The sequence below is a fragment of the Chaetura pelagica genome, unplaced genomic scaffold (assembly GCF_000747805.2).
Source record: "Chaetura pelagica isolate M959 unplaced genomic scaffold, ChaPel_1.0 scaffold82, whole genome shotgun sequence".
Lineage (NCBI taxonomy): Eukaryota > Metazoa > Chordata > Aves > Apodiformes > Apodidae > Chaetura > Chaetura pelagica.
Window position 1 is genome coordinate 3,980,919 of NW_009952990.1, and position 16,003 is coordinate 3,996,921.

General features: G+C 40.2%; 1 protein-coding gene across 1 annotated transcript in view; it reads right to left on the minus strand.

The window, feature by feature from the left end:
- The window catches only part of GABBR2 (gamma-aminobutyric acid (GABA) B receptor, 2), a 371,505-nt gene that overhangs the window by 275,227 nt on the left and 80,275 nt on the right, over positions 1 to 16,003 (minus strand). The gene's annotated exons all lie outside the window — the stretch shown is intronic.

Genomic DNA, 16,003 nt, shown 5'->3' on the forward strand with positions numbered 1-16,003 from the left:
GAAAGAGAATAAAAGGGAGAGACTTATGGGTTGCAAACTAAACTTCAACAGCTTTAATTAAACAATAATTATAAAAAGAAAAACATATTTATACAAAACCAATATTGTTCTCCCAATGTCACACTTCCCACTCCCACCGATGCTTACATCACCACTAAGGCTGCAAGGTCTTGTGGACTCAGCAGAAGACAAGAGCTGGATTCAGGAATGCACAGAATAGGAACGCACAGTTTGGGAGCGAAGGCAGAAGAATGGATTTAGTCCTCCCAGGCCATGGGCAAAGAGAATTTAACCCTCATGATCCCTCAGCTTTATACTGAACTTTAGATGTATGGGATAGAGTAACTCCCTAGTAACTTTGGGTCTCCTGTCCTACCGCAAGAACAGTGCCGGAGATGGGACTCAGATGGAGAAAATTAGGTTGGAGGTCCCTAATCTCTTTTATGCTTTCCAGCTGAGCAGGTGGTGCTGTTCCTAAACGCCTAAAACCTCCTAAACCTTGTTTTAATTGTTAACTACAGTCTTAGAATAAACTTTACAGAAAAGTAAAATCACTGAAAAGAAAACTGGTTCTATTTTAACTCAAACCAGGCCAACGGACATCTCTTTGATGAAGCTGGGCAATTATGAAAATGGCTTGGAGGAAATGAAAGAATACAATTTCTATTCATAAAGGTGCTGCAACTGGATTCTGCAGTCTTATTCTTTTTACAATTAGTATCTCAATCATGGTAGATAGATGAAGGATACAGTAGACCATACCTCTACATGTGACTGCAACAGACAGCAGGGTCACAGAAGTAAAGACTTCTAGCTGGAGGCATGACAAGATTCAGAGGAGTTCAGCACAAAGCAAGGGGGTAAGTGGGGCAAATAAGGTCTGGGAAAAATATTCCTGCTTCCTTCTCAGTGACAGCAAAAAAGCCTTACTGTGCCCTGTGCTTGAAGGCAAGAGGTGGAGTATGGTTCTTGATTGAATAGGAGGCTTATTTTATGGATTCTTGCTTCTGTAGGAAGCAGCAGTTTCAGCAGTCACCATGCAAAGCACTGCCCTGCTAAGTTGCAAGCTGTAGCCACCTGGTACACACACACACTTTCAGTAACGCATTTTTCTAAACACTCCCATCTGTTTACTTAGGAAAGGTAACTGCATCCTAGGGTATGCAAACGAGATGGCCTAACAGCTTCTCCCAGTCCTTGATACCTGTTTGTTCTGTCTGGCAAATTGCATTTGATCACAGATTATTGGAGCTTTGATCTGCCAATATGACCTACTGATTCCACATATCATGTTGTCTCTCACGGTGCAGTGTTAGTTTCTCTTAGCAACCCCTATTTAGATTAGAGATGCAAAATATGTCAGAACAAATCTCCACTATGTCTCTATACTGCAAATAAAGGCACAGTAAAGAGGTTCCTGCTCGTGCCACATTGCTAACTGTTCATATCTAAGGAATAACTGTAACAGTCTCTGCAGGATAAAGACCAACATCTGCTCATTTCTGATCATCCAAAAAACTGCCAGCTCAATGGCCATATACAGGCTATAACTTCAAAAATGTTTTGTAAGTGAAAAGTTCTCTACAACACTAGCTTATTCTCTTCTATAATCCTCATTCCTTTAGCACATGTGAAATTTGCAGAATGAAGTACAGGAATTCACCACCCACCTTCCTCCTTCAGATCAGTGCAGAGCAAATATAAGCATTTCTTGTTATGCATCTGTTTAAGAGTATCTGGACACACTCCTTGTTTTCCACCTACACCGTACCCTTCTGGAATGGGCTGTGTTCCCATTTGTTACAGAAGCAAAAGTACTAGGACTTGCTGTCAGAAAAGGATGCAGGTATCTGCAACTCTGCGGAGTGGGGCTTATCCTGGTGGTGGGCTGATGTGAGTTTGAATGTCTTTTGGAGGATTCAAGGAGAAAGGAATAGAAAAGAGAAATTCTACTTCTTTGGTGTATTTTAGAAGGAGAAGTTAAGGCAAAAATATCGACATCTGCAGAAGGAGCTTTCTGAGAGAAAGGCCAGACTGACCTCCATCTAGCCTTTGAAGCACAGACAGCAGCACTCCAGACTTGAGAAAATGATTCATGGATGTGAATTCTGTATGTAGAGAAGCACATCTCTATAGCCCCAGAGGAAGGCTTTAAGTCACTGGCAAGTGGCAGGATTTACAATACCTGGAAATCTTAGGGCTGACTATTGGCTTCCTTTACAAGTTCCTTGGTCTGTGTACTGTCTTCTCTGAATCTGCTTTAGGGAATGCATTAAAAAATTAATAATACACTACTCTTGTGTAAGGAGGAAGAATACCTAAACTCTACAGTTCTTGGACCTAGGAACAAGGAGCCTGAACAATTTTACAGACCTTTCTACAGCTTTATGAGCTTCTTTAAAGCTTCCTCTAGTGTCAAAGCAATTACAAGGAGCTCTGGAGATGAAGCTGAGACAGCCACTTCAATAACATTTTTAGTAAATTTAGCTACTATTTCATATGTATGCAATTTAGCTTTTGGCATTCACAGGTTTGTCTTAAGTTCTCTCTAAACGTATTGACTGCAGTCAAAGCTTAGAGGTGCTGGAAGCACTCATGCATTCATTCAGCCAGGGAATACTAATATAATGTCCAAGTGCTTTGTGTGATCTGGACTAAAAAAGAGGCATTTGGCAAAAATTGCTCATAATTAACTTATCTTCCACTCTGTCTTCAATATCATAAAATTATGAAGGTAATAATAACATTTTCAATAATCATCAGAGATTCATTAATTCTGTATTTTCTATCAAAAAGAAAAACAGTATTTTTATTCAACAAGTTCTACAAAAAGTGATGGAACACTGATTAAACAAATTGAAAATCTGAACTTGCAGAAGGAACTCCTTATTACATAGGACATTATTAGATAGGAAAGAACAGGAAAAGGAGAGTCTTGTTAAGAAAGGAGTGTTGTCTAAAATCCATCACTTATCACTGAAAGTTTGCCTGGGACAAACAAATGGTTGATACATAGATTTTAAAAATCCACACATGGGAGGTCTCTTCATATGCTGTAGGCCATAAAACACTTTCCAGAACCAAAATCTAAATCTGTAATAAAATATTAAAAGCTACAGCTATAATATTCCAAAGGAGAAGAGTTTAAATGGAGAGAATTTGGAAGTATCACCAATGTCTTTGGGTCCTGCAACAGCTGGAATCTGTTAAATTAAAATCCTGGAAATTCTAGGAAGATTACTGCATATGAAGCCTACCACATGGCAAGTCCTACCCTTCATTATCTTATTCCTGTTAATAAGATCCCCTTGACCCAAGGTGCCTGGAGCCTTTACTGCAGCTACCCCCTAATTAGGGAGGGTCAAGTACCCTTTCAGATGATGTAAGTCTATATAAAAGCCAGGCCAAGAGCACAGCTCTCAGAGGCAGCCAGCAGATGCAGCAGCTTCTGCAGAAGAGTGCATAGAAAGAGAAGGGGAGGAACAACTGTGTTCAAGCCAGCATAAAAAGTTTCAGGTATGGTAGAGGCACACCACAGAGTAGTTTCCCAGCAGGTTTTGAAGCAGCTGACCCTGCAAAACTAGTGGCTTCAACCCATATGGTGCTTTGGATGGGGGATGTAGCCCACCAAGTCTCAAGTTGCACAGAATACCTGGAGCCTCTTTCTGATGCCAAGAGACATGGACCTGTGTCCTGCAGGAATTATGCTGTCTCTGAAGGCCTGTGTCACTAAGTAGAGCAGTTAAAGGAGAAAATCATTAGGCTATACAACATCAGAGAAGAGGAAACAGAGACAGGGACTTCTCAGAGACACTATAGTTTGAATAGTCCTGGACCCAAAGCTGCAGTGGAGATGCAGGCAGTGTCTGTCCCAAGCGGTTGACCTCTGGCACCAAAAAGAAGGTTCCTGCTCCACCTAAAGACTTAAAAATATGAAAAGAGGTTCACCACCCTCAAAGTTGAAGAGAAGCCAGATGTGCTTTCAAGAAAAGTATCTGGGTCAACTGACCCTAAAACATGCAAGACCACCAGGAAGAAGTAGCAAGAAGTAGGAATGGGTGGCTCCTTGCTATGGGGAACAGAAGCACCCACCTGTGGACCTGACCTATCATCTAGAGAGGTTTGCTGCATACTGGGGACCTGGATCCAGGATGTTGTGAACACTGCCAAAGCTTGTCTGACCCTTTGAGTACTGCCTCTTATTTTTCTTCCATGTAGGCACCAGTGATGCTGCCTAGAGAGTACCAAAAGCGACACAGAGCTCTGGGGGCAATAGTCAGAGGCATAGGGGCCCAAGTGGTGGTGTCCTTTCTCCTGTCACTGAGGAGAAAGGCTGTGAGGAGGAGGGTGAAACCATAGAGACAAACCTAGGGTAAGGTTCTATCTTTCTGCTTTCTTCCCATTTCCTACATCATAACCCTATGAGCTCAATATTTATCAGAACCCACAAGAACCAAGCTAAATCTAATACTTGAGTAGTGTTCAAAACCTCTAGAAGTTCCACTGTATCTTTGACTTTTTTCCAAAGAACAAAGGAAACTCACAATGGGGAGGAACACTCTCCTACCAAGTGGAAACACCTAGGTCCACTACATGCCCCACTCCCCTTCTCAAAACTAAAAAAAAAATATTATTTTCACACACCCACCATACAAAAATCTGCACTTAGAGTGATGTCCAGTAAATCTCTATGGAAGTTAAATTCCCACTTTTCCAAAAGACATGAGAACAGCAGGGCAAGTTACAACTACCAAGTCTGAGCCTCCCTGCAAATGGAAGATTAGATTTGGCAGCTGGGCCAATTCACTGCACAGTGGAATGTCTGCTAAAATCAAGTGCAACAGAAACTTGTGGCTGAGCATGGAGGAAGACAGGACTGCCCCTTTCATCAGCAGCCTGCAGTTAAAGGGAAATAAATAAAACGTGAAACTGCACTGGAAACCAAACTCTATGCAGATTAATCTGCCTGCTCCAGACAAATGAACAAAGACTTGCCAGATGTTAAGAGTTTCATCCGTATTTCTTTGGGAGACTGCCTGCCTGAACCCATATGCTACAGCATGATCCACATCACTGGCTCATTCAAGATTTCCAGTGAAACACTGTAGCACAGATAATCAGGCAATGAATGGCATTGCATTAATGCCACGCAGATACATGTTTTGGGGATGACTAAGGATATGGGAGAAGCCTCTCAGAAGAGTAGCCTTACTCCTTAGCTAGGACCCCTTCTGCCTTTTCTGTGAAGGAAAGTGATAACATGAAAAGCAGGCAGAATTGTGACTGTGTGATACTATGTATGTTATCCTACATTTCTAGGTGTGAAGTCCAAAAGCGATGTCTTTTCTTAAACCCTCTTCTTAGGAAAAAGTTCTTTGGCCCTGCAAAGGTTCCACTCTCCTCACATGGCACAAGAGGTTCTCCAATCTGCTGAAACGCAGTCCTGAAACATCGCAAAACCATCTAAAAACAAGAATGAAGACAAAGAAAATAGAATAATAGAGAAGGAATCACAGTTTTGAGGAAAAGATAAGTTGGATCTGTTTTCGAAAAAAAAAGAAATCTGAGTAAATAAATGTATCTATGAGCAGAAAACAGCACTAAACGAAACACACAAGAACATTTGAAAATTATTCTCATATCCTGAGCTAATTCTAGCTTTAACCATTCATAAGGAAAGTGATAAGAGATGGACATGTTTTTTAAACCGAATCTAAGTAGTAGGCCCTGTCCTGCAAATCCTGACTTCAAGCAGTTTAACAGCTGCTTCATCTTTTTGACTCTAGTGCTTGCAGATTAACTTTCACAGGGAATGGATTCTGTTTCTCTACTCCTCTGGGAAGGTTCATCATTTTAAAGGACATTTTATTACTTTTCCAGGATTTTATTTTAATCTTCTAGCAATCAAGACCCGGAATTTTGACAAATTGTTTCAGAACTCGTTATTTCAGTAAAGTGAACTTATTATTTTGGACATTATCACATTTTTCACTACTCATCTACATCATGCACACAACTGTGCCCCTTTTAAAATTTATCACTGCACCATTGATTTTAATTTGAAAATATCCTGCAATTGCCTGATGAATGGAAGATAATTAGATACAAAACAAAAACTATTGTGTGTGGGGAATGCTTGCAAGTTAAATCACTATTTAGAATCATATTTCATCCTTGTATTCTCATTTTCTAAAAAACAAGAACCAAAGCATAGAAAAACTCAGAACTAGGACAACGCTGTGGGATAAGCAATAAAATTGCAATATGCAATGCTAACATCTGTTACAACAAACATTGACTTGGAAATATTTTTCCATATGAATTAAATGGGATATATTTTCTTTGAGTCTGGATAAGCCTTGGTTGCTGACAAAATGATGATTTTTATATCATCTCCATTTGGAGTTTCTCAGCCACGACGTATCAGAGGTATAGAAGGTACTGATCAAATACTAACCTATCACACATGCATAACATACAGTTTAAACATAAAAGAATGGTGGGCAGCTCTCAAAAAAAGTCCTGAAGTTTGATTTGGTTTTGTTCAAGACACCTGAAGTTCAACAAGGACTTATTAGGCTGATAGTGGAGTGTGAATCTTCAGTGCAAGATGACACAACCATATAATGCCACTGCATAGATCTAATTCTCTGACAGGTGGTTTTTCTAACTTCTTTTTCATTTTTGGAAGCTAAAAAAGTTAAAGAAATGTATTAGGAAACAAAAGGTTAAAAATATTGGACAAAATACTACTGCCATAAGAAAAAACTTTCCTAACATGGATGACATTTGCACAAATGGCCAAAAAGACACACAAGCCCTTCAGAAAATTCCATAAAATGACCACCTATATTTTTTATGTGTAAATATCTTCCTTTCAGATTCTGAAATTTCTTACTGACAGAAATGTCTCAGCACCTTCCATTTTAAATTACTGCAGTGATTCTTTTCCTTAAATCACTTACAAACACCAGCGAAGATACAGGTTCCCATTTATATGAATAGTGTCCTGTGATATTATCAGAAGTCACTTTCAGAGACTGCCTTTCTGTGAAGGTCTTAATGCATCAACTTGAATTACAGGAAAGCATAATTACAAGACAGAAAAGGGGAATTCATTCTTCTTCACAAGCTCAAGAGAATTTGAAGTAATTTGTTCCTAAGATTTTGCTGTAGAAATCAGGCAAGAACAAGGAATAGGGCAATATGAAGTAAGATCTCAGGTACATTTGTGCCCGTACTTCTGCTTTGCAAGACAATTTTGGAACCACAAGGATGACAGAATCTCCATGTTTCTTTCTATCTAGCTTGTTGGGAAAGAAGATTGGAGCTTTTCTGAGAGCAAGAACCTAAAATAGGAAAAAGCCAAGAAAAAAAACCCCTTCTCTTCACAATGTATAAAGTTGGATTCACTGTTCCAATAGCTGCTGAAAATTTGCTTGTTTTTCTTTTAAAACGCAGAAAAGAAAAATAAAAACACCTCTTTGTTTGATTGAGTATATATTTAATCAAATCCTTAAAGAATAATTAGGGCGATCTCAAGGCATCTTAAGCATCCTCCAAAGACAGGAAGAATATAGTATGTCAATAACTTTCCGATAACAATGAAAAAAAAAAAAGACAACTTTTGCCTCAAAAACTTGTTAGGCCTTCCAAATAAGTCCTAACAACTTGTTTTATTTCCAGTCAGCTTTATAAACATTACTGAATACTAGGGCAGAATTCACCTGTTTCTTTTGTCCTGACTATAGCAACCTATGTTAGAAGATTGCTCCTTCTCCAAAAGCAGCTGAAAATACGGAGATGAGAGAAATTGCTGGGTGAAACCAGGAAAGGAAAGACATAGCAAACAGAAATCTTTTCATTTCCTTTAGGGACAAAAGCATGAACCTGCAAATGGAATCTGAAAGGCTTTGTGGAAAGAATGAAATCATGCAGACAACAAACAAAAAGATGGGTAGAATACACAAGGAAGACATGACACCTTGAAAAAACAGGAAACATTAGGAAATGATAGCTTAAAAAATGTCCACAGTTAAACAATGACATTTGTATTTGGCTTGCACAGCAAGGCTTTGGAAGCGGAGAGGGCTACAGATGTAGTTTCTGTGAGAAACTGCTAGAAACTTCTTGTTTCCAGCTCCAAGAGAGACCCACTGCTGACAGAGGCTGAGCCCATCAGCGATGGCAGGAGCACCTCTGGGATAAAGTATTTAAGAAGGGTGGAAAAAAACTGCAGTTGCTGCTGGAGAGAGGAGTGAGGATATGCGAGAGAAACAACTCTGCAGACACCAAAGTCAGTGAAGAAGGAGGAGCAGGAGGTGCTACAGGTGCCAGAGCAGAGACTCCCAGCAGCCTGTGGTGAAGACCATGGTGAGGGCAGTCTGTCCCCCTGCAGCCCTTGGAAGCCTACGGTGGAGAAGCTGAATGCCCAAAGGAACCCGTGGGAAGCCCATGCTAGAGCAGGCTCCTGGCAGGACGTGTGGACCCAAGAAGAGAGGACCCCAGGCTGAGGCAGATGAAGAGTGGGAGGACTCGTCCTGCTGAGGAGGAAGGAGCAGCAGAGACAATGTGTGATGAGCTGACCACAACCTCCATTTCTCATTCCCCTGTGCCACTGTAGGAGAGGAGGTAAAGAAATCAGGAGTGAAGGTGAACTGAGAAGTGAGGGGTGGTCGGAAGGATTTGTCTTTATTTCTCATTACCCTACTCTGATTTGATTGGTAATAAATTAAGCTAATTTCCCTAAGTTGAGTCTATTTTGCCCATAACAGTGATCAGTGAATGATCTCTCCCTGCTCTTGTCTCGACCTATAAGCTTTTTGTTGTATTTTCTCTCCCCTGTCCTGCTGAGGAGGACAGTGATAGAGAGGCTTTGGCAGGCACTTGATGTTGAGTTAGGGTCAACCTACCAAAAATATGTAATGTCTCAGTTTTCCTGCTCTCATTCTTTTCTTCCTGTCTTTTCCCGTATTATTTTATTTGGCTGACTTCTGTATCTCATATCTCTTCTGCCTCTCTTTTCTGCTTTTCTACTCTCAAAGTTGAAGGAGTCCTCCTAGGATGAAATCACTGGTGATTCCAACTAAAAAATTGCTTTTATCTGGTAAATTTGATGCTTCCAAGCTCGTTCTTGGAGAAAAAGTAATATTTTTCTTGCTGCCCTAAAATCTCTTAGCAATTGTGACAGAGTGGCAATCTATGTTTTCCTGTCTTTCCTCAGAAGATAAGTCTGAGAAGTCAAAAAGTGTAATCATATCTTGAAAGCTGCACAATGTATACCTACAGCCATAAAAACCTGGCATCTCAAGCTTGTTTTCTGGCTGAAATTTGAAAGGTCACTAGGTATCTTTTCTCTTTTTCCTGCCTAATCCCTCTCAGCCACTCAATAACTCTCTCATTGCATCCCCTTATCCAATGAATTCTTATCAGAACTGACCACTAAATCAGATCCTAGAGTTGCAAGTTTCACATAGACAGAGCAAGGCTACAACAATTAAACTTCTAGATTAGTTAAGACTTCTATCTGGCTTTCTTTACAGGAATAAACAAATACTACTTTGAGAAGGCTTATTTACTAACTGCTTTTCTTTGAAACTGTTTTCTTTTTTCCAGCATTGCATTTTCTGGGAAGAGAATTAGAATTTACAGATGCTAAATGCTTTCAATTTATGTAAAATGGACCCTGACAACCTGCTGGTTTTTGAAGTAGGTGTCACTGTACAAAATGCAGCACAACCTTAAGAAATCCTAAGAGTTTTAATCATGTCAACCAAAATAGTGCTATTTTGTCCACTTACAAGGGTTGATTCTCTTTTGCTTTTGTCACCAAGGTATTTTTAGGTTATGAAATTCAATGTAGATTATGCTAGAGTCACAAGAAGAAATATTTTATCTTTTATTTTTCATATTCTTAATCTATTTTATTAGCTTACTACACACTTATAATTTCTTGCATCTTTTTGAAATGCCACCTACACTGACAAATTACATTAGTTCTCAATATTTCCAGGAAGAAGCAGAGAAATCACATAAAGAGATGACTGTTAAGAAGTACAGAAAAACAAAGAGTCACTTGAGACAATCAGAATTTAACTTGTCTTAAAAACAATCCGAGACATGATACTCAGTAGGAAGGGAATACATATATTTTAAAACCTAGAAATGTCATGAAAATGTGAAGTTAAAATGCAGTTTCACTGATTTTTAACATGACAGAGGAGCTAAAACGAACAACTGAAACCAGCTTAGAGGAAGTGTTCTATCACAAAACAAGGACGTTAGAATCCCTCTTACTGTACCAGAGCAACGAAGTGCCAGCTTTTGGGTTGAAACATACTATGAACCAAAAAATGTGTATAAATATGTCCTGGTTTGAGCCAGGATGAAGCCACTTTTCCTTTTAGTGTTTTTTTTTTGTTTTTTTGTTTTTTTTTCCCCCTTGAGTAAGTGTTCCAGCTTGGACTGATAACAAACACTCGAATGTTTTTGTAATTGCTGGGACTTCAAGGTCATGTCTCTGCGCTGCCGGCTCAGGCACTACAGGGAGATCTATGACCCTCCCGTAGGAGGCTGAATTAGACAGACAGCAAAATTGGCCAGAGATATTCCATTCCATACATCTACATCAGCTCAGAGGAAGGTCAGAGATCACAGAAGACAACTTCCTTCCTGCTTCTTCTTCCCTTCTCTTCCATCCATGGCTGGCATCCAGGGAGGACTCCGTCCATCCATCCCCATCGACCCCCAGGCTCAAGCTCTCCTGACCTGCATCACTCTGCTCTTTCTCTGGCAGCTCTGGGATTTTTCAGGGCTGTTCACAGCTAAGGAGAGGGCTGTGGAAGTTGCTGGGGGTGGGGGGAAGCAAGTGGCTTTTGCACATACCTGAACACCTTTGTATATGTTTGTATATATTTTCTTTTATCATTAGTGTTTAATTAAAGCTGTGTAGTCTAGTTTTCAATCCAGAGCATCTCTCTCCTCATTGTCTCTCTCCTTCCTTACCTGGGTGTGAGGGGTTCGAGAGCACTGTTGTTGATCCTGTGTCAAACAGTGACAGGAACATTACTTGGCTTGCCTAATTCAAAACACAATGCCAAACAGGTAGTGCTGGATGGCCAAGAAATTGGAGGCAGCAATTGCTGCATAATCTTCAATCAGCTGAAAGCTCATCTGGGAACTGGAAAGAGGAGATGGTCAGGACTTTTCTGAGAACTGTCTGCGCAACAGCTGTAACTCTTCAGGGACCATAAACATTAAAGCTAGCCTTACTTTGAGCAGCAGGTTGGACCAGTCAACTTACTGAGGTCTCTCCCAACCTAAATTATCCTGGGATTATATGCCATAGCAAAGACTTAAAGCTGAAAATCCTGCAGATATTTTGTAACCTCATTTATAAGCCTTTGGAATAGAATTATTGACTTTTGAAACAGAATTGTCTGACCCCAGAGGATGAAAACAGGGCAGCAGTCCACAAAATCTAGGACACAGAAGCACAACAGGTATGAACTTGTCCTAGTTAAGCAACAGAACTGATGAAGTTTGTATAGACCTTATACCAAGATGACTAACACGACCTAAAGATTAATCAAATGGAAGAGACATTGCTGGTTGTGCAAGCAGACCTGAGCAACTTACAAAGGATACTATAACGAGCTGGGCAATTTGCAACCACAGAATTCAGGTCACTTAAAAAGTCACAATCCTTGGGATCCAAGCAATGCCAAGAAAAGGATCCTCAAACTATGCTAGAAGTATCACATATATAGATATTGCCCATGTGCTTCAAGAACTGAAAGAATGTTTGTATGAACTTCTCCATTCTCCCTATCTACCTTTTGTCTCTTGATGTGAGCTGGAGAACACAGAAGAAGCATATTTGTTTATAAGAAAGAGGAGTAAAAGGAAATGGGTGATAATGCAAAATCTCTGCAGGAAGGGTTCTCAAGATTAACAGCTGAAATAGAAGCAAGAGATCCTCTGTGATTTTGGCCTCCAGTGATAAACTGGAGTAAGACTGACAATCAAAGTAATTGAGACAACTGCCTCATTACAAGGCAAGGTAAAACAACAAACAGGTTTATGTCTTTCAGAGGCAGATAACTTATTGACAAATTAAGGGAGCATTATCAGGATATAAGACCACAGTTATCCTGGTTTGAGAGGACCAGGACAGAAATTCCCTATAGCCATAATGACCTGAGACCTCCTGGGCCCCACCAGCACCTGGGGCTGTGTCCGTGACAATGGGCAGGGGCAGCTGTGCCTGTGGGGAGGAAAAGGTGGGTGAGGTGACCCACTTGGACCAATCATACCACTCCTGCCCATGGGCTCAGTATAAAATGGCTCCTCAGAGAAGCCTCCTCTGGTTGGGGTGCTGGGCTAGGTTTGACTGTCATCTCTCCCTGTGCTGCTCCTCTATTCTGTTTTCTCACCAGGAAAGACCATTGCTCGTCAAGACAGGTCAACTTTTCCTGCCTTCCCCAATAGGACTGGCTTGGCTGCTCCAAGGCTTTTGTGTACTGTCACTGGGACCCAGGGTTCAGGCAATTCCATTTGCTGCCAAGCCCAATTTGGGACTTTTCTGGTTGGGAAGTAATTACCAACTGAGCAGCATACATTTTTGTATATGCTTGTAATTGACCATCGTAATTATTAGTACTACTTCATTAAACCTAATCTAGATGGTTTTTTTTCAACCTTAAAGTCTCTCTCCCCTACTCTCCTTTTTACCTTCCCCTGGGAGGATAGTGGGGATAACAAAGAGCATCTGTCACCTGGTTATTGGCTAAAACCATGACAATAGTACAAAGAGATAGGAGACAGTGATCCAGCTAAAGAAAAAGTTGATCAGCCCAAAAAACCAGAAGTTTGGTGGCAGCTGAAGAGATGCAACTAGAGTTCCTGTTGACTAAACAATATGGGGATGAAGTCTTCTCCCTGTAACGTGAACAAGGAGGCAATATCTACCCCCAAATGTGTTTAGGTGGAAGGACAACTGGAGGAAATTAAGATAGATATGCAAATTGTGCTAGATTTAAAAAAATAAAGATCTGTCAAACTCATACAGTCTTTCTGGGAGATGGAAAAATGGGAAAGAGCATTGCTTTCTCTTGCTGCTATAAGTAAAACCACCTGAGTTACTACACAGGCTTTTCTAAAGACTCCACTGATTTGTTTCTGCTTATTTTAAATAGAGATGACAATCAGTTACTTATGGTCTAGTGACTTGTAATTAAATTTCAGCATAGAAAAAAAGAATCACATTCTAGACTCAGTGGGATTTTAAAACAATGAAATAAGTTTAAGACAGTATTGAACCATTTTGTCACTTTTTTAAAATGTTAGTAAAATGCATAGTTAAAACAGTACTTAGAAGGATAGTTTTGCCTGATATTCCTTTAGAGGGAAAATTATTATTCAGCAGATGAATAGACACGGAGGTCAAGCACGTGGAGGTGACTACTATGTCTTAGTGATTCCTCCTCTGGGCCTTCCACCCACACTTGTAGTCCTGTGTCTTCAGTCTCCAACATGAACCTGCCCAACAATTACTAGACCTGAACCTGACCTGTGTATTGACTTCCCAGCTTGCCCTTGGATCTGCCTCAGTGTCATGGATTTACTTGCCTGGTGGTCTGCACTCTTGGCTGAGCCTGCCTCAATCTCTGGGCCTGTCGTCCTCCCTTGCAATGGGGCCAGACTCTGCATGGCCACCACATTTTCTCCCTTTCTGCTGCCAGTGGTTCCCATCCCTCATGTCTCCTTGACACCATATTAGTTATTTCCTGAAGTTTTTCCTGTTCTTGCACTGTCCGCACACAAAGAGAAGAAAGAAATCCTGCACAAAGATGAAAAAGGAAGGATGGAGCTCTAATAATTTCAGAGACTCAAGACTCAACATTCTCTATTAAAATCACCTGGATTCAAGGAAGTTTTAACTGAATCCTTCATTACCTGAGTGCTTTAATGAATCTCACTACGCTGAGTTTGCAGTCTGACACAGAAGGAAGTTGCTTACCTTTCAAGAGGAACAGAAAGACTTTGAACTCAGGCACAGCATTCTAGCAAACCTTAGAAAGCTGAAGTTTCAACACTTCTTAGGTAACCAGCTTGGACTGATAAAGAGCTAGAATGTTTTTCTAACTGCTGGGTCTTCAAGGTCGCACCTTCACTCTGCCAGCTCAGACACTACTGGGAGATCTATGACCCCTTTTAGGAGGCTGAATTAGACAGACAGCAAAATTGGCCAGAGATATTCCATTCCATACGCTCAGAGGAAGGTCAGAGACCACAGAAGACAACTTCCTTCCTGCTTCTTCTCCCCTTCTCTTCCGCCTGTGGCCGGCGTCTGGGGAGGACTCCATCCATCCATCCCCATCGACCCCCAGGCTCGAGTTCTCCTGACCCTCATCACTCTCCGCTTTCTCCAGCAATTCTGGCATTTTTCGTGACTGTTTGCAGCTAAGGAGAGTGTGGGGGGAGTTGCTGAGAGTGGAGGGAGGCAAGAGGCTTTTGGACATTCCTGAACACAGTGACACCGGGACAGACATGAAATACATCCCTCTACCCCAAAGGAAGACCAAGAATCCTTATATTGTGTCTGTTTAGTCACCTCTTAACAAACCCTCGACAATGAAGGTTCAAAAACCTACTCTGTCTATTCCACTCTTGCCCACTTTTAATCTTTCTCATAAAACATGGTTCTAGATTCCTTAAAGTTTTTATAAAATTCTCTGATGTATTTCCTTCTCGACAACAATACTCGATCTGATGTTCCAACCTGTAACTAATTAGGACTAAGTAGAGCTGAAGTTTACTCTGTCTTAAATGTCAATACTGCATTACACCAGGGCTGGTGAAATGAGAGCCATTTGCTTCCTTTCTACACTTTACAGTAGGTCAAGCAGTCTGACATTCTTGACCTGGACCCAGTTCATTGTAGTGTTTCCTGATCTTTGGAGATCTGCTGCCTAGATAACCATTCTTTATTAATATAGTTGATTATTGTAGTCAAGCATTTTTCACTTCTTCACTAACATACTATTTATATTAAAACCTTCCTCTACTGATTAAGATCATTTGGAAACTTAATCCTGTCCTCTGCAAAGTGCTTGCAGCTTTTCCCAAGTAGGTATCAACTGCAAATTTAATAAACATTTTTTCATTCCACTATCTGGAGAAAACCTTATCTCTTTCTAGAGAAAAACACTTGACAGAGTCCCATCCTTTTTATTTGACAGTGAACCACTGATAACTAATCTTTGAAATTATAATTCCAAGCCAGAGAAGAAAAAAACATTTCACATTTTCTTGGTTATTTTTTTTTTTCTGCAGCATTCACTTCAAGAACAAACATTCAACTGATGTCAATTAGCCTTGGTGGGAGGAATATTGTTTAGAAACTGTTTCTACAGTATTTTCCTCAAGATTAAGTTTTCCTACTTTTCTTTAGGAACATCTTTAACATTTTTATAAATCATAAAATATTACACTTATCACCTACCCTCTCTCCTCTAGACCTGTTATCTTGTCATAGAAGGAAATTAGATTGTTTTACATGATTGATTCTTGACAAATCCATTTGGCCCTTGTTTAACATCTTTTTATCTTCTGGGTGATTCCAAACAGATTATCTGCTCAAATGTCTTTCCAGGAATTAAATTTAGGCTGAGTGTTCTGTAATTTCTCTGGGTCTTTATGTGTTTTTAGGAAAGACAGACACAAAGGTTTCTTCCCTTCCCCTACAATTTACTTTATTTTTCATCCTTTAATTCTCAAAGCTCAGAAGGGAAGACTCTAAGATTTCTTAAGTATTCCATAGTGAATTAATTGTGCCAGACAATTTGAAAATATCTGACTCATCTAAGCAGACTCTAACGTGTTTTAATTATGCTAGTCTTTGAACACAGTCAGCCTTTTCTTAATGAATGCTGTGGAAGGGAAAAAAAATCCCATCGACGAAACCAGCATGTCTCTATTAGGTTTGCTTCTCTGTCAATTA